This window comes from Lissotriton helveticus, chromosome 2_1, assembly GCF_964261635.1.
Source record: "Lissotriton helveticus chromosome 2_1, aLisHel1.1, whole genome shotgun sequence".
Taxonomy (NCBI): Eukaryota; Metazoa; Chordata; class Amphibia; order Caudata; family Salamandridae; genus Lissotriton; species Lissotriton helveticus.
Genome location: NC_136059.1, coordinates 880907851 through 880932047, shown reverse-complemented (window position 1 = coordinate 880932047; position 24197 = coordinate 880907851).

Below are 24197 nucleotides of genomic sequence, written 5' to 3'. Positions count from 1 at the left end.
AATGGGCTACGTCCTTGACATCTCCGGATGTCACGTTCATTTTTGACTCCTCTTTGCAGACTCAGGAGTATTTGCAGTATGAATTTGTTCATCCGCCTCCTCTGACCATGCGCCCGCTGGAGGATTTACATTGTATCATTTACATTTACACTGACGGTTCGGCGCAACCAGTGACGAATTCAAAGCATGCTTATTCTTGGGCCTGCGCAATAGTGGTTGGTACTATGGTGAATGGAGAATTCAAGTCCGATGTCGTGCATACACAGACATTAGGGGATTGTACCGCCCAATTGGCAGAGCTTCGTGCTCTAATTCTTGCATTGGAGTATGCTGATCCTAGTGTGACTACTCTTAAAGTAAGTGATTCATACTACTGTATACAGTCTTACAATGACAATTTGTTCTTTTGGACTCAAAATGAATATCGTGATTCCAAAGATAGCACAATAAAACACAAAATGATCTGGCTGAGCTTAAAGAACGGCTGCCACTCATGTTTGTGATTCATACTCTTGGTGATCAGCGTGTCGGAGTTCATGCTGTTGGCAATAGTCTTGCTGAAGAAGCAGCAAAGACTGCAGTAGCGACATATGTGGTTGCAGCAGTTACACATTCCAAAAGTTAGATTGATGATGAGATCTTGGCAGCTATTGCCGCAACAGAGAAGGGAAGTAATTACCTTAGAGGTTTCCCTTCAAAATACTCTTATCACTTAAGTCCTGATAAAGTTCCTTATGTGAGAATTAACGACGTTGGTGACAGATTGATCCCCAACGCGGACCGCAGGTCCACACGGATAACAGCCGCTCACGAGGGTATGTCCTCTGCTCATGCCGGCGTCTCTTCGACTGTATCTCTTTTACAACTGCGTTACTGGTGGTGCAGATTGTACAAGCAAACTCGTGATTATGTCCTTCATTGTGACATTTGCCAACAGATTAAACCTTCAACTGCTGCACGCCCGCCCCAGACACAGTTGTATATATCTAATAAACCACTTGGTTGTGTTTACTTAGATCACTGCGGTCCTTTCTCCTCTGATACTGCATATAAGTACATCTTAGTTGCAGTTGGATTCTTGCATGCGCTTTGTGTGGGTGTGGGCCCAAAGGAGTGCTGATTCTCGAACTGTCAAAAGGGATTTGCATGTCTTTGTGGGAATTTTTGCATGTCGTACCTTCCACTCAGACCAGGGTCCAGCGTTCAGCTCTAAGGCATACAAGGATGCCATGCGTTCATTGGAGGTCCAAGTCAAATTTTCATCTCCATACAGGCCTGAGTGCAAAAGTGGTGTGGTGCGGATGAACCATGACTTAAAGCAATCCTTGACAGCTACGGTTTTAGGTACAGGCCGGAACTGTCTAGCCCACCTCAATAGCGTTCAGCGTACACTTAATAATCTCCCTAGAAGGCCTCTGGGTGGGCGGACCAGATATGCAATGCTCTTTGGCATCAAAATGTTTTTTCCAGGCCCTGAGGGTCTAGACCAGGCGGCGTCTACCGCTCCCTTTGACGTAGATGAACATTGTGCTGTTTTCCGGAATCTACAAAAGACCCGTGACAGTCTTGCAAAGGAACATTTGCCCTCCACAACTGATGCTGTGTTGCAGATTCCGGTAGTTGGCTGGCTATCCCGAGTTGGTGAATTGGTCCGAGAGAAGGTCGAGAACAAGAAGGAGGTCGGCCCCTCATATCATGCTCCAGTTCCTGTGCTTGGTGTGCAGGGTACAAGAACAGTAATTTTACCTCCACTTCTTGGTCATAAGGAAAACAGCTACATCTCAATTGACAATGTCAAACTACACAGAATGGCATATTCTTCTTAGTATGACACCTGAGGTCTCTTGTCCAGCAATGCTGAGAAATTCTGTTTTGGCTCCGGAAAGTAACACCGGCCCTGACGTTGCCATCGAGATGCCTACAGTTACAAATCCTTTAGTGAATCCACCAGCTGGTGAGCCCCTTGATGATACGGAGTACACTTACCCCACAGACTTATTGATGCCCGATTTACAGACCTGTGTGGCTAAGCAGTCACGTTTTTCATTTGACTCTGACTCTACCACATCAAAGTTCCCTTCAAAAGTTTTGATTTTTGCTGTTTGGTTTAGAAAACATTTTTTAATTCCCCTTGGACTTACATTTGGCTGATGCTTTTTAAAATATTTTTGTTCATGTCCATTGGATTTGTGGTGTATTTTTTCTGTCTTGTGAATGGACACTATGTTAAAGAAAGAACTGCAATTAGGCTAATTGATGGAACTTTGGCATGCCACTCCTATTAGCACAGATTGAAGAGGGACCAGACTTTCATGACTATCACTGCTTGGCCTGTCTTAAATGGTATTGTATGGGATGCTGTTAAATTTCAGATACACGGTCCCACAGAGGTCATTAATGTCTCTAATGTACTTTGTGTTTCAATGGGGGATATGGTTAAACAAAATATACGCTCTGATGATTGGGATGTCCAAGCCGTAGAGGCTCTGTTTTCTGATTTGAAATATTATGCTGCCTTTGATGCTGAAGTTTGGTACTTGGATTCTGCAAATTATGCTGACTTACTTTGTTACCAGCACTAAGGCAATCATTTTCTGTACAAAGCAAACACATTTAGGAATGTGGTTAATTACACACAATGGGAACATTGTCCCGCTCCTGTTGAAGGCAGTTCCAAAACTCTCTTTAAAAAGTTTTCTTACTTTACTGATTTAAATCAATCCAACCCTGATGCATTTTATTTTAAGATGCCTGAGAAGTCCTCTTCCAAAAGTTAGACTCACCCACCCAAAATGATTGTATTCGAAGTCCTTTATTGACCAATTGGCAATAGGGGGCTATGAGCTGTGGAAAAATACTATTGATTTAAAAATGTTTGTGGTTCTAAAGATTGGCAAGTGCAGGGCACTGAGGGTTTGCATCGTGCATGTCTCATCCCGAACCATATGTTGTTTCTGAAGTCGACTATTTCACAAATCACCTGCTTTGGATTGGCTATGTCTAAAAAATGAAATGCTCTGTCTATTCCTAGTTTGGGAGAAGACCCCAAATGGAACAATCACACGAGTAGGTCCCTTAGTGATATACAAGCTCTGTTCCTAAATTCGTCTTTTAACCCCTTCCATGCTGGTGACGAACCCCAGCCGTCACGCTCCACGGTGCTCGTGTGCTGATGACGGCTGGGGTTCGTCACGGCCCCGCCCTGTTTGTGCGGCTGTCGCACACGGGGGAATCGCGGCCGCACGGAAGGGGTTAACATTTCCAGTTTGGATCCTCAAGGCTGGTTGTTATGGCAAAAAAAGTGCAGATTCATGCCAGCATTGTTTTCTGGGTTTGGTCCCTGGCTAACACAGGTTAGGGTGGATCCCCGTTTTGAGAGTGACCATTCTGTCACTACCTATTCTGTAGGCAAGCTATGTCAGAACTGGCTCAAACACTCCACTTTAGCGTCAGTTAAGCTTCATTTGTCTAAATTGACTGACAATGTTGATTTGAATGACTTTGTGAAAGGTCCTCCAACAGGCAGATCCAAAAGATGGATTTATGCTATTTACAACTAAGACCCTGAAGCGAAATGGGGTGAGTTGGACACTGACCTTTGGCAGCACACGATGGGAGCGTCATCTGAGGGGAAAACGATTTTTACAGCCAGTGGTTTGCCTTTAGTCTACCGGCCCTTTCAGGGGAAGCCCACCTGGGGAGGGGTGGGCTCTACGAAGCCCACACAGGCTGGCACTGGAGCATGTTGGGACTTCAATAAAGGTGCATGCACCAGAGAATAATGTAGATTTAGGCACGAGTGTTCGCAATGTGGCAGAAAGCACCCCTTGGTTAGAGGTTGGGGGGCAAGGACTTCCTGTAACCAGCAGTGGCAGCAGCAATCGACTAGCACATCAGGCCCCCCCAGCAATCTCAGGGTGGTAGAGGAGGTAAGGCACCTCAAGGAGCTGGGCCCAAAGGCTCGTACTCCGGTTAGGTTAGAGCAGCTGGCGGCTGGTTTGCAGGATTATGGGGATGGGAGAGTGAAAAAGATGTTACTTGATGGTTTTCAGGAGGGTTTTCGTCTTGGCTACACTGGCCCGCGGCTGCGGCGCTGGTCTAAAAATCTAAAATCTGCTGCTGAACATGAAGTGGTGCAGGAAAAGCTAGATAAGGAAGTGAGGGAAGGAAGGATGGCTGGGCCGTTTGAAGATTGGCCTATGGACAATTTGATTATTTCTCCAATTGGAGTTGTTACCAAAAAAGAAGCAGGGCAGTACAGACTTATTCAACACCTATCCTGGCCAGAAGGGTCATGTGTCAAGGAGCACTCCGTTAGGAATCCCATTTCTTGGCAAATGTTAGCCAGGGTATTGCAAGTGTTACCTTTAGTTTGTAGGGATCCGTTTGAGGCGTGTCTTTTCTCCACGCTCATGGTTTGGATGTTTTTGGGGGCTTTTCGAGTCTCTGAATTATTAGGGTCTAAGTTCTGTAAAGGAATTAAGTGGGGGGGATGTGCATTTGTCAGATACAGGTGTTCACATTTGGCTTTGTAGTTCATAGACAGACCAGAAGAGCAGGGGGAGAGGAGTGTGGTTGGAGGCGACCTCCCCGGTGGAGACGTGCCCTTTAAGATGGGCTCATCAATGGTGGGTTGCATCTGGGGGGAATGTGGAGGACATGGTTTTCCAACATGCTGATGGGGCTCCTGTCACGAATTATCAGTTGCGCATGGTTCTTCGCAGAGCCCTTAGGAGTCTCGGCCTGGATGGGTCAAAATATGGGAATCATTCCTTCCGGATCGGGGCAGCAACTGAGGCCTCTCATAGGGGTTGGTCCAGAGAGGGTATAATGCGCTTAGGGCGTTGGTCTTCAAATTGTTTTCAGCGATATGTGAGAAGTGTGGGGGGGGAGGCGCTTGCGTCTTCCTCTTTGTCTTGAATTTGATACTGTTTTTCTTCTTCAGGTTCTGTGGCTGGCCCCCGCTCTGCAGCAATGACCATATGGATTGTGGGGCATTCGTTTGTCAAGTGGGCGCATGTTCAAGCTTGTAATAGTTATTTTGGGGCATTGTTGGGTTTTAATGAACTTTTCTTTCAGGTTGTGTGGAAGGGGAAAGGAGGTATTTATTTATTTATTTATTTATTTAAAACACTTTTAAAGCGCGAACGAAGGCCCATGGGCATCTCGGCGCTAAGTATCTGCTGAATTCAACCATAGAGGAGGGTGGGGTCATTGATCAAAAAGCCAGGTTTTAAGGTGCTTTCGAAAGGACCAGAGGGATGGGCTACTTTTTATGGATGGTGGCAAAGTATTCCAGAGCTTGGGTGCTGATACGAGAAATCTTCTATCGCCCCATGAAACCAGTTTGGTGCGGGGTACCTCCAGCTGGTGTCGATCTGAGGATCGCAGGGACCGGGTGGGCCGGTAGGGAGTGAGTTGTTGAGTGAGAAAGGCTGGTCCCTGGTTATGCAACGCCTTATAGACAATGCAAAGAGCCTTAAATTTAATTCTATTCCTGATAGAAAGCCAGTGGAGTTCTCTGATGGTTCCTGAAACTGAATGAAATTTGGGGACATCACCCAACAGTCTGGCAGCAGCGTTTTGAATAACTTGCAGTTTATTAAGGACTCTTTCTTGAGAATTCAGGAAAAGAGCATTGCAATAGTCCAAGGTGGACAAAACCAGGGACGGATCAATGTTTTGCCAGCTGAAGCAGGGAGGAAGGGAAGAATTTTCTTAATAAGTCGCAGCTTATAGAAAGCAGAGGAAGTGATCTGATTTGCGTGAGGGAAGAAAGTGAGACGGTCGTCAAACATGACTCCCAAGTTCCTCACTTTGCTAACGGGAGTAGGGGGAGGACTCATGGACTGTGGCCACCAGCGGGATGACCATTCTGGAGTTAGGTTTCCGAAGATAACCACCTCGGACTTGTCCGAGTTCAATTTGAGGCAATTGGAGGCCATCCAGTTCCCTATGGCTTGCATGCCCAGATTGAAGTTATCGGCGATTTTTTGGCCGTCATTTCTGATGGCTAGGACCAGCTGGGTGTCATCAGCGTAGGATGTAAGGCTCATCAGGATGCTTTGGAAGGACTTGATTCCAGCTCTTAATACTTTGTTGGTAGGGGGCCAGTGCCCGGATGTTTTGGTCATACATTTGGGTGAAAATGATTTGTGTTCGGTCAAGGGTGTGGTTTTATTGAGGGCGATGAAGAGAGATCTTTCCCTTTTAAAGCAACAATGGGCAGGTTGCCATGTGTTGTGGACCGAGCTGGTACCTCGTAGAGTTTGGAGAGGGGCCATCAAGCCGAAGGCGATTGACAGAGCTCGTAAGAAGATCAACCTTGGAGTTTCCAGGTTTTGTAGGGGTTTAGGTTTTGGCAGGATTACCCAGGGGGACATTCGTTTTGATTCAGTTGAGTTTTTTCGGTATGATGGGGTTCATCTTTCCAGAATTGGTATGGATCTTTATCTTTTGAAATTGAGGGAGGTTTTATCGCGATGTTTGAAAGTTCAAGAATTTGCTACCTAGTTTTCTCAGTTTTTATTAGCAAAAGTTCTCTTAGCTCAGTTGGGGGGCAGAAAGGGGAGGGGTAGTTCCTCCCCCTCCGCTTTCTGGGTGGCGGGGGTTACTGGTGTTTTTGCCAGGTTTGGCAGGATTTTGGTTGTAATTTGATCAGTGCTGGCAGCATCAGGGATAGTTGGGCAGGATAAGTTGTTGGGTGGTTGTATAGGCGAGGGGACATTGATTTGTGGAGGGGCAAACCGGGGGGGGGGGGGTATTTTGTGTAATGGTTGGCAGGAGTTGATAAGTTGTAATGATTATGCTGGGATTTGCATTGTTTATATTGTTGTGATGTTGTAATGTATGGGTGGGGGTGGGGCCAATGGCTTGTTAGGGGTGGGAGCTGTGATTGGGGGGTAAGGAAATGTTTTATTTAGTGAGGTATAGTTTTGTGAGGCTTTGCCGAGGTTTTAATTTGTTAATGTGCACCTGTTTCAATAAAGCGGCCTTTTTCACACATTTCTGAGTCAGTGGTCTGCTCACCCCCCCCCACCCCTCCCTCCCAAGTGGGGCTGGGGGGGGGGGCAGCCGACCGCAGGGAGGTCCCCCACCCGGGCGTTTTGGGAGGGGTGGTTGGGGGGAGATGGGCTTTCAGCCTCGACATGTTTTTGGGGTTTGGGCTGTTTTTTGGTATAGCCCAAACCCAGCCCAAGTTTAAGTTGCTTGGTCTCAATCCCCCTGGCCAACCATTTTAGGTTTGGTGACCTGGTGGCCAGGGGCTTTTGGTGCTGTTAGAATTTTTTCCCCTTCCTCCCTCCCTCAATTTTTTCTTATTCTTTCTGTTAATTTTTCTTTAAACTTGGTTTTTTCTTTACATTTTTCACTTCGGTGGTTTCTTTTGGAACAGGTGGACATGGGGTTGTAATTTTTGTAATACTGTCGCTTGGAACAGGTGTGGTGCGGGGGTTACTGGTGTTTTTGCCAGGTTTGGCAGGATTTTGGTTGTAATTTGCTTAGTGGTGGCAGCATCAGGGATAGTTGGGCAGGATAAGTTGTTGGGTGGTTGTATAGGCGAGTGGACATTGATTTGTGGAGGGGCAAATCGGGGGGGTCTTTTGTGTAATGGTTGGTAGGAGTTGATAAGTTGTAATGATTATGCTGGGATTTGCATTGCTTATATTGTTGTGATGTAATGTATGGGTGGGGGGCGGGGCCAATGGCTTGTTAGGGGCGGGGGCGGTGATTGGGGGGTAAGGAAATGTTTTATTTAGTGAGGTATAGTTTTGTGAGGCTTTGCCGAGGTTTTAATTTGTTAATGTGCACCTGTTTCAATAAAGCGGCCTTTTTCACACATTTCTGAGTCGTTGGTCTGCTCACCCCCCACCCCTCCCTCCTAATAGCAAAGGACTGGAAACATGAGGACACCCCCCCTCTGTTTACACTTGTCAGGTTGCGGCTACATGTAATTATATCATGTCTACTTGGTGTGAAACCGCACCACGTCCTGTCCGACAGCAGCGTTTCTAGCGCACCGCCCACTGAGAGCGGCACTGCAAGAGGCGCTCGCCCTCTTGCCAAGGAGAACCCGCGGATTAAGGGCATTAGCACAAGGAGTGGTGCAGGATGGCACAGAGAGCCCTAAGCTGAGGCAAACCCCCAGCTGCCCCATGACAGATAGCCGGGGTTCATCGGGGCAGGGTGGAGTTCTGGGTGGCCTTCCTGGCCACGGGGTCCGTCTCTGACCCAGACACAGGCTGGCCCATAATCAAGCACTGCCCACCCCCTAGAGGTGAATGGCAGCACTCATCTAATGCCAGGATGTCCCAAGGTGGGCACTACGTAAACTAAGGTTTCTGAGCTGCGAACACCCCAGGACTGAAAGGCTGCCGAGGTGCGGAATAAAGGGGAGAGCTGAGCCAAGGGTTTGGATTGACTCTAAGAGCCGTGCACAAGCCGGGCCCTGGAACTATGTGGCATGTAAATCATGCAAAGAACACGTTTAAATATTATATTATCAAGCAGAAGCATTTAAATAATTCCTCCCTCTTAGAGCCAGCGGGCTGGCGGTATGAGATCAGGTCAGGTCGGAAAGTACCAAAGAGCAAACACCTCCCATAGCTGCCTGTTTATACTTCCTGAAGAGCTGTCCTGAGAACTGGTTGGGTATACTGCCCTCGGATACTGCCCTGAGAGCTGTGGGGGATACCATCCTGAGAGCTATTGGGTATACTGCCTTCGGATACTACCCTGAGAGCTGTGGGGTATACCGTCCTGAGAGCTGTGGGGGTATACTGGCCTCGGATACAGCCCTGAGAGCTGTGGGTTATACTGCCCTCTGATACTGCCCTGAGAACTGTGGGGTATACCACCCTGAGAGCTGTGAGGATATTCTGAGCTCGTGTATACTGCCCTGAGAGCGTCATGTATATGGTGCCCTCAGAAACTGCAGAGAGTTGAATAGATATACCATTCTCAGTGGTGCGCAAGTATAACCCCCCTCCTCTTGAGAGCTGAGTACGTACACTAGGGAGGGGGAGAGAGAACGAGAGAAGTGAAAGAGATAAAAAGAGTGAGAGAGAGAGACAGAGTGTGAGAAAGAGAGAGAAAGCATGTGTGTGTGTGATAGAGAGAGAGACAGTGAGAGAAAGAGAGAGTGTGAGAGAGTGAGAGAGACCGAGAGAGAGAGACAGAGTGTGAGTAAGGGAGAGAGAGTGAGAGACAGAGTATGTGTGTGAGAATGAGAGACTGTGAGAGAAAGAGTGTGAGAGAAAGAGAGAGAGAGTGGGCGAGAGAGAGTGGGAGGGAAAAAAGAGAGAGTGAGAGACAGAGAGACAATGTGAGAGAGAGAGAGAGAGAAGAAGAAGAGAGGGAGAGAGAGATCCAAAATACTCGGGGCATATTTACAAGCTCCTTGCGCCACTTTTCCGTCATTTTTAAAATGGGAAAAGTGCCGCAAAAGTGCCGCAAGGGGCTTGTAAATATCCCCCTCAGCCTTTACTCCTGGTCCCACAGCACGGAAAGTGACCCAAAGTCTTACACTGCCTGGGACTGAAAGACCAAACAACGCGCAAAGGAGGTTTAATATATTTCCCCAATCAGTGCCTAATTTGAGTAGGTTGCAAAAAACACAGTTGATGGACAGAATGGATTTAGGCCCAGATCCTTGTACTGGGGTGAATGTATGACATTGTTCTACATTCTGTCCATCAACTGTGTTTTTTGCAATTTTTACCCCAAGTGGGCTGGGTATGCTCAGACGTGAGTCCCAGGCTCTCCACACCACTGGAGTCAAGCTATCCAGGCTGAATGAAGGCTGATAGCCAGAAACCGGTCCTTGGATGCTGGGAAAGACATGGCTTGGTAGTTTGGACTGGACTGTTCCCATGAGGCACAGGGTCAGAGCTGATTTGCATATAGCCAGTGTCTAACCCAGGGTGGTGTGGAGTGCAAAAAAACGATGGATTTAGGCCCAGATCCTTGTACTGGGGTGAATGTATGACATTGTTCTACATTCTGTCCATCAACTGTGTTTTTTGCAATTTTTACCCCAAGTGGGCTGGGTATGCTCAGACGTGAGTCCCAGGCTCTCCACACCACTGGAGTCAAGCTATCCAGGCTGAATGAAGGCTGATAGCCAGAAACCGGTCCTTGGATGCTTGATTCCGGTCTGGGAAAGACATGGCTTGGTAGTTCGGACTGGACTGTTCCCATGAGGCACAGGGTCAGAGCTGATTTGCATATAGCCAGTGTCTAACCCAGGGTGGTGTGGAGTGCAAAAAAACGATGGATTTAGGCCCAGATCCTTGTACTGGGGTGAATGTATGACATTGTTCTACATTCTGTCCATCAACTGTGCTTTTTGCAATTTTTACCCCAAGTGGGCTGGGTATGCTCAGACGTGAGTCCCAGGCTCTCCACACCACTGGAGTCAAGCTATCCAGGCTGAATGAAGGCTGATAGCCAGAAACCGGTCCTTGGATGCTTGATTCCGGTCTGGGAAAGACATGGCTTGGTAGTTCGGACTGGACTGTTCCCATGAGGCACAGGGTCAGAGCCGATTTGCATATAGCCAGTGTCTAACCCAGGGTGGTGTGGAGTGCAAAAAAACGATGGATTTAGGCCCAGATCCTTGTACTGGGGTGAATGTATGACATTGTTCTACATTCTGTCCATCAACTGTGTTTTTTGCAATTTTTACCCCAAGTGGGCTGGGTATGCTCAGACGTGAGTCCCAGGCTCTCCACACCACTGGAGTCAAGCTATCCAGGCTGAATGAAGGCTGATAGCCAGAAACCGGTCCTTGGATGCTTGATTCCGGTCTGGGAAAGACATGGCTTGGTAGTTCGGACTGGACTGTTCCCATGAGACACAGGGTCAGAGCTGATTTGCATATAGCCAGTGTCTAACCCAGGGTGGTGTGGAGTGCAAAAAAACGATGGATTTAGGCCCAGATCCTTGTACTGGGGTGAATGTATGACATTGTTCTACATTGTGTCCATCAACTGTGTTTTTTGCAATTTTTACCCCAAGTGGGCTGGGTATGCTCAGACGTGAGTCCCAGGCTCTCCACACCACTGGAGTCAAGCTATCCCGGCTGAATGAAGGCTGATAGCCAGAAACCGGTCCTTGGATGCTTGATTCCGGTCTGGGAAAGACATGGCTTGGTAGTTCGGACTGGACTGTTCCCATGAGGCACAGGGTGAGAGCTGATTTGCATATAGCCAGTGTCTAACCCAGGGTGGTGTGGAGTGCAAAGAAACGATGGATCTAGGCCCAGATCCTTGTACTGGGGTGAATGTATGACATTGTTCTACATTCTGTCCATCAACTGTGTTTTTTGCAATTTTTACCCCAAGTGGGCTGGGTATGCTCAGACGTGAGTCCCAGGCTCTCCACACCACTGGAGTCAAGCTATCCAGGCTGAATGAAGGCTGATAGCCAGAAACCGGTCCTTGGATGCTGGGAAAGACATGGCTTGGTAGTTTGGACTGGACTGTTCCCATGAGGCACAGGGTCAGAGCTGATTTGCATATAGCCAGTGTCTAACCCAGGGTGGTGTGGAGTGCAAAAAAACGATGGATTTAGGCCCAGATCCTTGTACTGGGGTGAATGTATGACATTGTTCTACATTCTGTCCATCAACTGTGTTTTTTGCAATTTTTACCCCAAGTGGGCTGGGTATACTCAGACGTGAGTCCCAGGCTCTCCACACCACTGGAGTCAAGCTATCCAGGCTGAATGAAGGCTGATAGCCAGAAACCGGTCCTTGGATGCTTGATTCCGGTCTGGGAAAGACATGGCTTGGTAGTTCGGACTGGACTGTTCCCATGAGGCACAGGGTCAGAGCTGATTTGCATATAGCCAGTGTCTAACCCAGGGTGGTGTGGAGTGCAAAAAAACGATGGATTTAGGCCCAGATCCTTGTACTGGGGTGAATGTATGACATTGTTCTACATTCTGTCCATCAACTGTGCTTTTTGCAATTTTTACCCCAAGTGGGCTGGGTATGCTCAGACGTGAGTCCCAGGCTCTCCACACCACTGGAGTCAAGCTATCCAGGCTGAATGAAGGCTGATAGCCAGAAACCGGTCCTTGGATGCTTGATTCCGGTCTGGGAAAGACATGGCTTGGTAGTTCGGACTGGACTGTTCCCATGAGGCACAGGGTCAGAGCCGATTTGCATATAGCCAGTGTCTAACCCAGGGTGGTGTGGAGTGCAAAAAAACAATGGATTTAGGCCCAGATCCTTGTACTGGGGTGAATGTATGACATTGTTCTACATTCTGTCCATCAACTGTGTTTTTTGCAATTTTTACCCCAAGTGGGCTGGGTATGCTCAGACGTGAGTCCCAGGCTCTCCACACCACTGGAGTCAAGCTATCCAGGCTGAATGAAGGCTGATAGCCAGAAACCGGTCCTTGGATGCTTGATTCCGGTCTGGGAAAGACATGGCTTGGTAGTTCGGACTGGACTGTTCCCATGAGACACAGGGTCAGAGCTGATTTGCATATAGCCAGTGTCGAACCCAGGGTGGTGTGGAGTGCAAAAAAACGATGGATTTAGGCCCAGATCCTTGTACTGGGGTGAATGTATGACATTGTTCTACATTGTGTCCATCAACTGTGTTTTTTGCAATTTTTACCCCAAGTGGGCTGGGTATGCTCAGACGTGAGTCCCAGGCTCTCCACACCACTGGAGTCAAGCTATCCAGGCTGAATGAAGGCTGATAGCCAGAAACCGGTCCTTGGATGCTTGATTCCGGTCTGGGAAAGACATGGCTTGGTAGTTCGGACTGGACTGTTCCCATGAGGCACAGGGTGAGAGCTGATTTGCATATAGCCAGTGTCTAACCCAGGGTGGTGTGGAGTGCAAAGAAACGATGGATCTAGGCCCAGATCCTTGTACTGGGGTGAATGTATGACATTGTTCTACATTCTGTCCATCAACTGTGTTTTTTGCAATGTTTACCCCAAGTGGGCTGGGTATGCTCAGACGTGAGTCCCAGGCTCTCCACACCACTGGAGTCAAGCTATCCACGCTGAATGAAGGCTGATATCCAGAAACCGGTCCTTGGATGCTTGATTCCGGTCTGGGAAAGACATGGCTTGGTAGTTCGGACTGGACTGTTCCCATGAGGCACAGGGTCAGAGCTGATTTGCATATAGCCAGTGTCTAACCCAGGGTGGTGTGGAGTGCAAAAAAACGATGGATTTAGGCCCAGATCCTTGTACTGGGGTGAATGTATGACATTGTTCTACATTCTGTCCATCAACTGTGTTTTTTGCAATTTTTACCCCAAGTGGGCTGGGTATGCTCAGACGTGAGTCCCAGGCTCTCCACACCACTGGAGTCAAGCTATCCAGGCTGAATGAAGGCTGATAGCCAGAAACCGGTCCTTGGATGCTTGATTCCGGTCTGGGAAAGACATGGCTTGGTAGTTCGGACTGGACTGTTCCCATGAGGCTGTGGTAAATAAATAAATAATACCCTATTTTTGACTAGACATATATCATAACAGATAGCTCAATAAATAAGAGTCAAGATTCGAGGTAGTAGGAGTTTTGCAGGTTTAATACAGCATAAGGACAGGAACAGGACAACCTGCATAGGAATAGGATGACAGGGCCCAGCAGCTGCTGGGGCTGGATCTGGGATGAGCGCGCTGGCTTTTAATAACAATACATGAGCATATATACATAACGCAAACACATAGCATTACATTGCAGTAGGCGTAGCAGTGGGTGGAGCAGAAGGTGTGACGCGTAGCAGTCGCGAAAGATAAGGGCGAAAGGAGGTGTAACGGGGCGTATACATAGACATGTGATGCAAACGTAACAGAATATGTCATGAATGGGGCGGAAACCATGGAGGGGGCTGCCTAAGGAGCCGGGACCTCTAACCTGATGGTGCGCGCAAACTAGCAATGACATATCACTAGGAGAAGCTGGGGGCTTCGAACTCTGTGCTAGGAGCAGAGACTAAAGTCTGGAGAGTCAGGGCGACATGTACTTAATCAGTATCTAGTATCTGATGTTTAGAGAACATGTTGATATAAACTAGAAGTTAGGAGGGGAAAGGCTAACTTGATTCTAAGACTGGACCATGCATTATTCTACATGTAGTGCGTGATGAAGAATATTAAATGACCATTAAATGCAGTATTTCTCTAACGTGGAGACGTGAAGGCTAGACAATGACGGAAACTATTGATGCGATTCAGTAGTTTAGGAATGCAGAGAAGGAGGACTGAACTGATAACTGGAATCATAACATATTCTTGGCAGACTCAGAGACTGAGCCAGGCTGGACCGGGCACTGCGAGGCAGGAAGTAAGTGAAGGGTCGAGGATACAGGTGGGGGCTGTATCGCTCCTCAGCGAGGCTTCAGGAGACAGGAGCTGAATCTGGTGTCCAGGCCCTTTTGAGGCCTAGAAACGGGGACTTTATAATAGAATAACGTGCACACTGAGAAACGTGGCAACGTAGCTTTACATAGGCCTGATATTCGTAGTATTCACGAGGACTGGAAACTGGCATACTAGAGGTGGACACAACTGTAATTGCGTCATTAATCGAACATGGGGAATGCATATGCATATTTAATCATGCACACATAACATATGATGGATGACACGTAGGGACACAGAACATGGCAAAATTTACTTTTCCACATTCCCTCCTTGTCACTACGTTTCCATCAGGAAACATCAATATTCATGATACCATCTATCATTTCATACAGTATCATTTGCTCGTCTCGAATTATCCTGGAACGGGATTTAGAACGGGGCTTGGGACTAGGAATACAAGAGGTAGCACAAATGCCGCAAATCGCAGGGCCACATTGTATACAGAGGCAGCAGCTAAATATGATCGCTACTGCAATACCTAGAAAGGACAATATTTTCCATCCCCATGCGGAAATTATATTCCAGAACCAACCGGACCATGTCCAGGTGCCTGGATCTTGGTGTAACAGATGGGCAATTTTATGGAGTCTGGTTATAGCTGAATAAACAGACGGCGCGTTATTTGGAATGAAAATGCAGCAACTAGATCCGATGACTCTACAGGCCCCGCCCCTATCGGCCAGTATGACGTCAAGGACGAGACGATTCTGTAAAACGACAAATCTCATAGCAGATTGCTCTTCGGTTAAGTTACCTAGAGCAGAGGCAGTCTCATTTACTACAGCTTCGAGGGTTCTGGTTAACCTACGGATCAATTTACTATTCTGGATAGGTCCTATAAAGAAAAAGAAACCTCTGTTGAAATCTGTATACTGTTCTAGAGCAGTTTCAGTATAATCGACAATTGGGGACTCCCTTCTATGTCTAATGTGTACTAGATGTGTATTTCTATGATAATCAGGTGGGGCTAGGAAAACAGGTGGCAGTAGAAAGGCAATGTAACAGGTTCCCTCCCAATCGAGGGGCAGACGAACATATGCGGTTTGACCACAAATAAAATAAGAATGACGTGAAGCTTTGAAAATAGATTTCCCACTGTCACTATACTTGACAATAGTAGTACAATCACTATGTCCTACGTGTATGGAACCATAATTACGGACACATAATTCGCCTTTGACTGGTAGTACTGAAATAGCAGGTAAGTCTGGAGTAGTATCAGACTGAACATTCAGGACCATAAAGTTCGACGAATAATTACCTAAATTATACACTTCATTTTCTAGATCTAAACCTGTTCTGTGGGGAAGACCTTGCTTGTCTGGAAAACATGTACTGTTAAGAAAAGACATATCTGTTGAGGATGACGTTAACGTGGACCATGCTCCACACGAACCATTATGTGAAAATGGATAAGGAAAAAGTGGCAGGACTCCCTTCGGTGTCTGGAAAGGGGGGAGTCGACCACACACCCAACAATTAGTGGCATTGCTGGTCTGGTGTGAGTAATGTAACATGCGGACAAATGAGTTATTTCGCATGGCGAGGCGGTAAGAGAGTTCATGAAGAGGCAGGTCACTAAACGTGTGCTCTACTGTAGCATTAGCAGACTTATTTACATGTGAAACTGGGAAACATAGGTAAAATGCATAACTGGTGCAGGAAATCATAAGGCTGAGAAATAATATGAAACATAGAAAAACGATACATCGGATTGAGTTTTGACTAACTCTCTCACTATGGGGGTCTATTTTATACATGTCAGAAACAGTCTAACCGTTTCACCTAGGGGAGGACTTAGACAATCAAACTGACTGACTTATTTTACTAGACCGGAGTTTTAGCTTGTACTCCTGTTGCGGAGTTTTCTCTAACAGGGGAGGGGTTGTAGCAATGTCTTTTGCGGGACAGTCCTTGAGAACAATGCTTTGGCAATCCTTCAAATCCTGGGAAATGTTTTTTAAGACGGGTTTCAGTCCATTAAAAAGTTTGACATGAGAAAGGTGCACCCAGCCTTTGCGTCCTTCCAACTTCACGGCTGTACGGGTGGTGAGGAGGACCTGTCGGGGCTCTTTCCAACGAGGCTCCAGCGGACTTGATCTGTCAAAGTTGCGGACCATCACCATGGATCCTGGAACGATTTCATGTGGTGCCACCTCGGTATTGTCTGGAAATGCGGCAGCAACCTGTGAACGACATGAGTTGAGGGCAGACATCAAGGAAGCTAGGTAATCTGTCAGCATATTACTTGAAACATCGGTAATACTTCGGGGTCTAGGAGTACCCCACATGTTAGGGGGGCGGCCGAAAACGACCTCATACGGGGACAGACCTGATCTGGAATGTGCGACCATGCGCATATAAAACAAAGCGACTGGCAGAGCTACTAGCCAGTCCACACCTTTTTCTTTACACACTTTTGCAATACGGATTTTCAGGGTCTGGTTATGCCTCTCTACGAGACCGGCTGCTTCAGGGTGGCGTACACAATGGAACTTCCACTGGTACCCTAGCAAAAGGGAAACATGCTTCATGAGTTCAGATGAGAATGGCTGGCCGTTGTCAGAATATACGACTCTAGGGAGTCCATAACGGGGGAAGAACTCACGAACCAACTGCTTGGCAGTGGTCGCGGCTGTGTAATCTGGGACTGGATATGCTTCTGTCCACCTGGACAAAGCGCATACAACTACAAGGACATACTTGAAACCTCGACATCGCTCCATCTGAATATAATCCATCTGGAGGACTTCAAAAGGGTGGTCAGGGGGCTGGAATCCACCTTGTTCCACCGGGACACTTTTACCTGGATTAAACTGACAACATATCATACAGGTACGGACTTTCTGCTTGGCTGCAGCTCGTAAATGCTTGTTGAACCAAATGTTCTGGATACTGTCTAACATAGCTTTTTCTCCTAAATGTGCTGGACTATGTGCGGTATTGATAATGACTTGAACCATAGAGTCGGGGAGAAACCATGTGGCTCTACCCTTCGTTAACCATCCTTGATCTGTCTGGACCCCTCCTTGTTCGGACCATTTCTTGATTTCTTCGGGAGTAGCGTGTAACTGTATGTCTATGACATCTTGTGTAGGGTCCTTAACTGTCATACATGTAGTCGGATCTGGAGCATGTGTCTGTGTCGGATTAACTTGAATGTCTAGAGTCTGTGCTGTAAGCTTGGCTGTTCGATCTGCTAGATCGTCACCTTGGGAAATAATGTCAGTAACTTTCGTATGTGCTTTGCACTTCATGATAGCAATAGATGTCGGCAAGTGTATGGCATCTAACAGAGCTTGAATAAGGAGACCATGCTGAATCTTGGTTCCATGAGAAGTCATGAAACCTCTCTCCTGCCAGAGCACTCCGAAGTCGTGTACAACTCCGAATGCGTAGCGTGAATCTGTGTAAACATTAACTTTCAAGTTCTTGGCGTGTATGCAGGCTTGTGTCAGAGCAACTAGCTCTGCTGCTTGAGCGGACAGGGTATCAATACGGTGTGTTTCAATAACTTCAGTGTCAGTAGTCACTGCATACGCGGCGACTAGTTCTCCTGTACTTGTTCTCATACATGAACCATCCACATAAAGTGTCAGGTCGGGGTCTGGTAACGGAATATCTGTCAGATCTTGTCTTGGCTTTGTCGTAATGTTAACTACTTCCACACAATCATGTGTGGCTAGATTTGAAGTAACTGATGGTAACAGTGTAGCAGGATTCAGGATGTTGCAGCGTCTGATTTCTATGTGTGGCTGGAACAGTGTCAATTCATAACCTGTTAAACGTGCAATTGTCAAGTGCTGAGTTTGTGTTCGGTTTAAAAGAACTTCCACAGAGTGTGGAACTTGTACTGTCAAGGTATGTCCTAAGACTATGGAATCACTTTGTCTGATAGCTAGGGCTGTGGCTGCAACTGACTTGAGGCACGCAGGCAGAGCCTGGGCTACAGGATCTAATGTGCTCGAAAAATAAGCACAAGGCTTGTATTGTCCTGCTTGGTCTTGTGTAAGAACAGATAATGCTGTACCTTCATGTTCAGTAACGAAAAGTGTAAAAGGCTTACTGTAGTTCGGTGTTGCTAGAACTGGAGCTTGGCATAAAGCTTTCTTTAACTCATTGAAACTAAGTGTATGTTCAGATGTCCAAGGGAGGACAGTCGATGCGGCTGCCTCCTGTGTCGTTAACTGTATCAGTGGTTTGGCTAGAAATGCATACTGGGGAATCCATTGTCTGCAGTAAGAAGTAAGGCCGATAAAAGCACGTACCTCCTTCTGGGTCTTGGGCTGAGGAAGACTCGCTATTAACTGGATACGGTCTGGTGTCAACTGCCTACCCCTCTTGGACAGCAAGTGTCCTAAGTAGACCACTTGCTGGACACAGAATTGAAGCTTAGAAGGGGACACCTTGTGCCCCATCTCGGCTAGGAAATACAAAACTGTAAGGGATGCTCGCTCGCAAGCACGTTCAGAACGGGCTGTGATCAGTAGATCATCGACATACTGGAGCAGGACAGTGTCAGTTGGCATGTGAATGTTGTCTAGTTGTCTCTTGAGTGCTTGACTGTAAATACTAGGACTTTCTGTGAAACCTTGAGGAGCTCGTGTAAACATATAGCTCCTTCCATTTAAACAAAATCCGAAAAGAAACTGGCTGTCTGGATGAATAGGAACACTGAAAAATGCGTTCTTGAGGTCTATGACAGTGAAGAACGTGGCTTCGGAATCAATGGCTGTCAATAGGGAAGAGATGTCTGGGACAACAGGGTACTGCGGAATAATACATTTATTAAGCTCTCGTAGGTCAATCACTAATCGATATACTGGGGGTGCATTTGGATCAGTACGTTTCATGACTGGAATGATCGGAGAATTACATACATTGGAGTCAGTTTCTACAACCACTCCTTGAGCCATGAGCTCGTCAATAATTTTGGATAAGGCTGCTACAGCCTCAGGTGGCAATCTGTACTGTCTGATTCGTGGTAACACTACACCTGGCTTGAGAGTCACACGATAAGGTGTGATTTGCATATAACCTACATCAGTTGGACCTTGTGCCCATAAGTGCTGCGGAACATTAGACAGTCTTGAATCAAAATCTCGTAATACATAGTGACCCTTAAAGTCACGTAGGAACAATCGTATTCCCTCTGGGGAACAGCATATAACTGCACCTAACTCTTTCAGTGTTTTAATGCCTAATAGGTTTTCTGGACATGACTTAGTAAGTAACAGATCAGTAGTGCGGGACAATGGACCTACTTCTAGAGTAACTGGCTTTGAAATCTCATTTACGATGCGTTTTCCTGAAAATCCAAGGGAAACATTTCTTGAGCCTGAGAGCGGAGCCCCTGGAACTTCGGCGTGACTAATTGTGGTCCTACTTGCCCCTGTATCAATCAAAAACTTTCTGTCTTTCCCTAATACTTGACTGTGAACATAGGGACCTTCTTGATCTACAGGTATCTCGATGAGAGGCAAGCCTACCTCCCTCTCTAGGCTGTTTCATGAATACTGCTGGTACTCTGGATACTCAGACTGTGCATACTGGTACATCTGCGATGTAACGTGCTGTGTTGCAGCAATGGGCTGCGGTGCGGTAACTGTCTGTGGTGCATTCTGTGGCTGAGGAATCTGTGAAACTTGTTCCTGTCTAGGCGGACGTGGTCTTTCTTTAGTCTTACCAGTAGCTATGTTGTGTTTCAGAACTGCACACTCATTTATGAAATGACCTGGCTGTTTACAATAATTGCAATTCCCTTTAACGGGAGCTGCAGGATGACTGGCTTGATTCGGACCCCTCTTCTGACTGTCTTGAGGAACAGATTGTGCAACTAGTACTTTCATTTTCGTGTCTTTCATACGTTTTCTCTCGTGTTCTTGCTCTTCTCTGATTCTATTCTGATGATACTGAAGCATTTGCAACATCTGGGACGGGGTATTAGCTTGCCAGGTACTTTCGACTTTCAGAACTCGATTTTTAATTGGTGGGCTTGAATTCTCGACTAATTTAGTAACAAAAAGGTGAGGGTATGACTCACTACTTGTCTTGAGGCCACTGTTGATGCTAAAACATTTTTCAAATCTAGAATAAAAATCACTAATATCCTCGTCTTGCTTCTGTTTACAGGCTGAGATTGCATCCCAGTCTTCTTTTCTAGTTGTCAATAATCTGGGTAAAACTTGTATTAATAATTCTGGTAATTCTTTACATTTATCTCCAAGACCGGTACCTGGTACTCGTGCCTTATCTTCAGCTTCTAGGACTGCCCAATCGATCTTTTTCTCTCCCACCTCCCATTCTTTTTCCTTGAGCTTTCATACACCCCTGCGGGCAGCAGAACCTTTAACATTTTAATTATATCTGGGTAAGTGTATTCTCCCATACGGAGCATGTCTTTTAATTCTCTATGGAACCCTGCTGGATCTTTGTCATGACAGGGAATTAATTTCTTCATCTCGAGGAGTTCCATCTTTGTAATTGGAGTGTAAACAAACACTCGTTGCATTTCGCCACCCGTTCCTTTAACTGGGTGGACTTCTCGTAACGGATTCTGTCTTTCCATGTAAAATGGTTTACTTTCTGGGGGTGAGGCATGAACAAAATGCGGGTTCAGAAACGTTCTATATTTGTGACGCTGTTCTAGAATGACACTAATTAAATCGGTACCTAAACCTTTCCATCTATACTGGAGTAACTCGTTCAGGACATCATGTAACGGGCCTGGATCAGAGTGTTGACCCTCATACAAAGTAATGAGGTGCTGAATCATATACATACCCGCCAGTCGTTGCTCGGCTGGGGGCATTTTCAGAAACATTTGTGCCACTATTTCGTCTGGAAAAGTGGTAGAATCAGTAATCCATCGGACTGCTGATCGGGCTAGTTCTTGTTCATGCATGGTACTTAACTCACTGTAACCGATTCGTGATTTCAGAATGTGATCGGTAGCTTGAAATACTTGTTCTAGAGAACCTTGTTCTGGTGCTGGATGATGGAAAGTAGACTTGTGTTCTAGGCGTAAATGGCGATCTGGAAATCTAGATTTTTCTACATACGCTATTCTGGCGGGATTCTCGTCCTCTACCTCTTCAGTATCAGAGTTACTTTCTTTCTCGCTTACTTGTGCTGCTTTACGTTGTTCGTGTATCTTTATTATTTCTCTACGGATTTTCTTGTACATACTCTCCATAGCACCGACGGTCTTGTGCTTACCCTCGGCTATATTATCACTCCACCTTGTCAGGGTTTTCATTTCGGCCGGATCTTTAGACGGGTAATCTTGTTCTCTTATTAGACAATTGATCAGAAACTTTAATATCATGAGCTGGATCTCGGCTTTCCTTTGAGACATGGCCTCGCTAATACTTTCTGGATCATCCCCTGTACGGATGAAACGATATATTCTGTCTAGATCTTCTTTCATATTCGGTAAGGTGACTAGATACTCGGCCACCTTTCTTACGCGGAATGAATATAAAACCATATTATCCTCGCCTGGGACTGGATCATAACAGCATTCGGCAAGGGATTTTCTTATTTCTGCTACAGTCTGATGTCTGGGCGTACGCTGTGACGCTTGTGCATGTAATTCGGCTGTCGTTAGACGCTTGTGTGGCGGCGGGGTTTGAGGAGTACCTCCCCCTGCGGCCCCTAAACTAGAGTCATCTACTGAGGCTCTTCGTCCTGGCAGAGTGGGAAATGGAAATGTAGGCTGGACTTGTATGGCGGGCTGGACCGGGGGTACCGTAACAGGTACTCCGGTGTCTGGAGAAGCGGGAAGTGCCTGATTTACAGGGACTGGTGGAGCGCGAACAGGATTTGCATATTCTGGGACTGTGTCGTCCAAATAGGACGAAATAAAAATATCAGCTGCGGTCTGTTTGTGACGTAGCTTGATCGGAACTAATGGTGGCGGGAAATTACTGGATGCCTCTGGGGTCGCTTTTGGCAAGCCCTCGGCAAGGAGAGGATACATACCCCTAATAAGGGCATGCCTCTGTCTGTCTGACTGTTCGGCTTTGACTTGTTCACCAATCTCGATTAGTTCTTTTTCTTGTGCTCGTTCTAAGGATTCTCTACTTAATTCTGACTTTCTGATTTCCTTTTCAGTTCTTTTATGAGCTTCTTTACGCCATAACTCGATGGCATCTTTCTGTGATTGTCTGGCTTTCTTTTTCCATAATGCTTCTTCTACTCGCATGATGCACTCGGCATCCCATGTACCCGATACGGGCCATCTATACTTTTCTTCTAACTGTTTGGTATACTCTACCCATAAATCTAGATACAATATGGCGCTTATGCCATGCTTCTGATACATAAAATGACCTGGACTGTCCCTCGGCGGAACAGGAACTGCTTCCTCTAACAAACCTTTTCTAGTTTTTAGCTGACGTAATCTCGAAAAGAGAGACATTGTAAACTTGAATCGGAACACAATACAACACACGAGGAACTATAACAACTGGGAAAACAATTCAGGCATACCACGACATTGGAAATACATTGAACAACATCATAACATAACAGTTCGGACAGAATATTACCTGGAATACTGAGAACAGAAACACAAGAATTTCTCGAGAACGGAACAGACTAGAGTTACTGGATGCACTGCTGATACAGTACGGAACATACCGGTCCCATAAAGGGACGCATCAAGACCCGTATCCACCTAGGTGAACACTTCGTTTGTGAGTCTGTGTACCACCAACCCACGGACCAGAGTCAATTTAGATTGACCCTGTCTAGATACTACCCCAGTAATGGTACTCACCGGGCAGCAAGAACGGAAGGCCTCGGATCGGACTGGACTGCTACGACGACGACGGACTTCGGACTTTAGTTACGGGTGGACCTCCGGATACCTCGGACCTTGGACTCTTGGCTTGGGCTCTGGTCGGGACTCGCCGCGTTCCTCCACCGTCTCGTTTGGATGCTGGACCGCCTCCTCCGTCTCCTCCGTGGGCCTGAGGGATACTTGAAGCAGAAATATCTGCCGGTGCACGGTATGGTTCCGTCACGGCTGCAGAGGGTCAGGGGGTCGGCGTGGCTTCACCGACGCGTGGGGAAAGGGCAAGTCCCTGTTCGGGCGCCATTTATGTGGTAAATAAATAAATAATACCCTATTTTTGACTAGACATATATCATAACAGATAGCTCAATAAATAAGAGTCAAGATTCGAGGTAGTAGGAGTTTTGCAGGTTTAATACAGCATAAGGACAGGAACAGGACAACCTGCATAGGAATAGGATGACAGGGCCCAGCAGCTGCTGGGGCTGGATCTGGGATGAGCGCGCTGGCTTTTAATAACAATACATGAGCATATATACATAACGCAAACACATAGCATTACATTGCAGTAGGCGTAGCAGTGGGTGGAGCAGAAGGTGTGACGCGTAGCAGTCGCGAAAGATAAGGGCGAAAGGAGGTGTAACGGGGCGTATACATAGACATGTGATGCAAACGTAACAGAATATGTCATGAATGGGGCGGAAACCATGGAGGGGGCTGCCTAAGGAGCCGGGACCTCTAACCTGATGGTGCGCGCAAACTAGCAATGACGTATCACTAGGAGAAGCTGGGGGCTTCGAACTCTATGCTAGGAGCAGAGACTAAAGTCTGGAGAGTCAGGGCGACATGTACTTAATCAGTATCTAGTATCTGATGTTTAGAGAACATGTTGATATAAACTAGAAGTTAGGAGGGGAAAGGCTAACTTGATTCTAAGACTGGACCATGCATTATTCTACATGTAGTGCGTGATGAAGAATATTAAATGACCATTAAATGCAG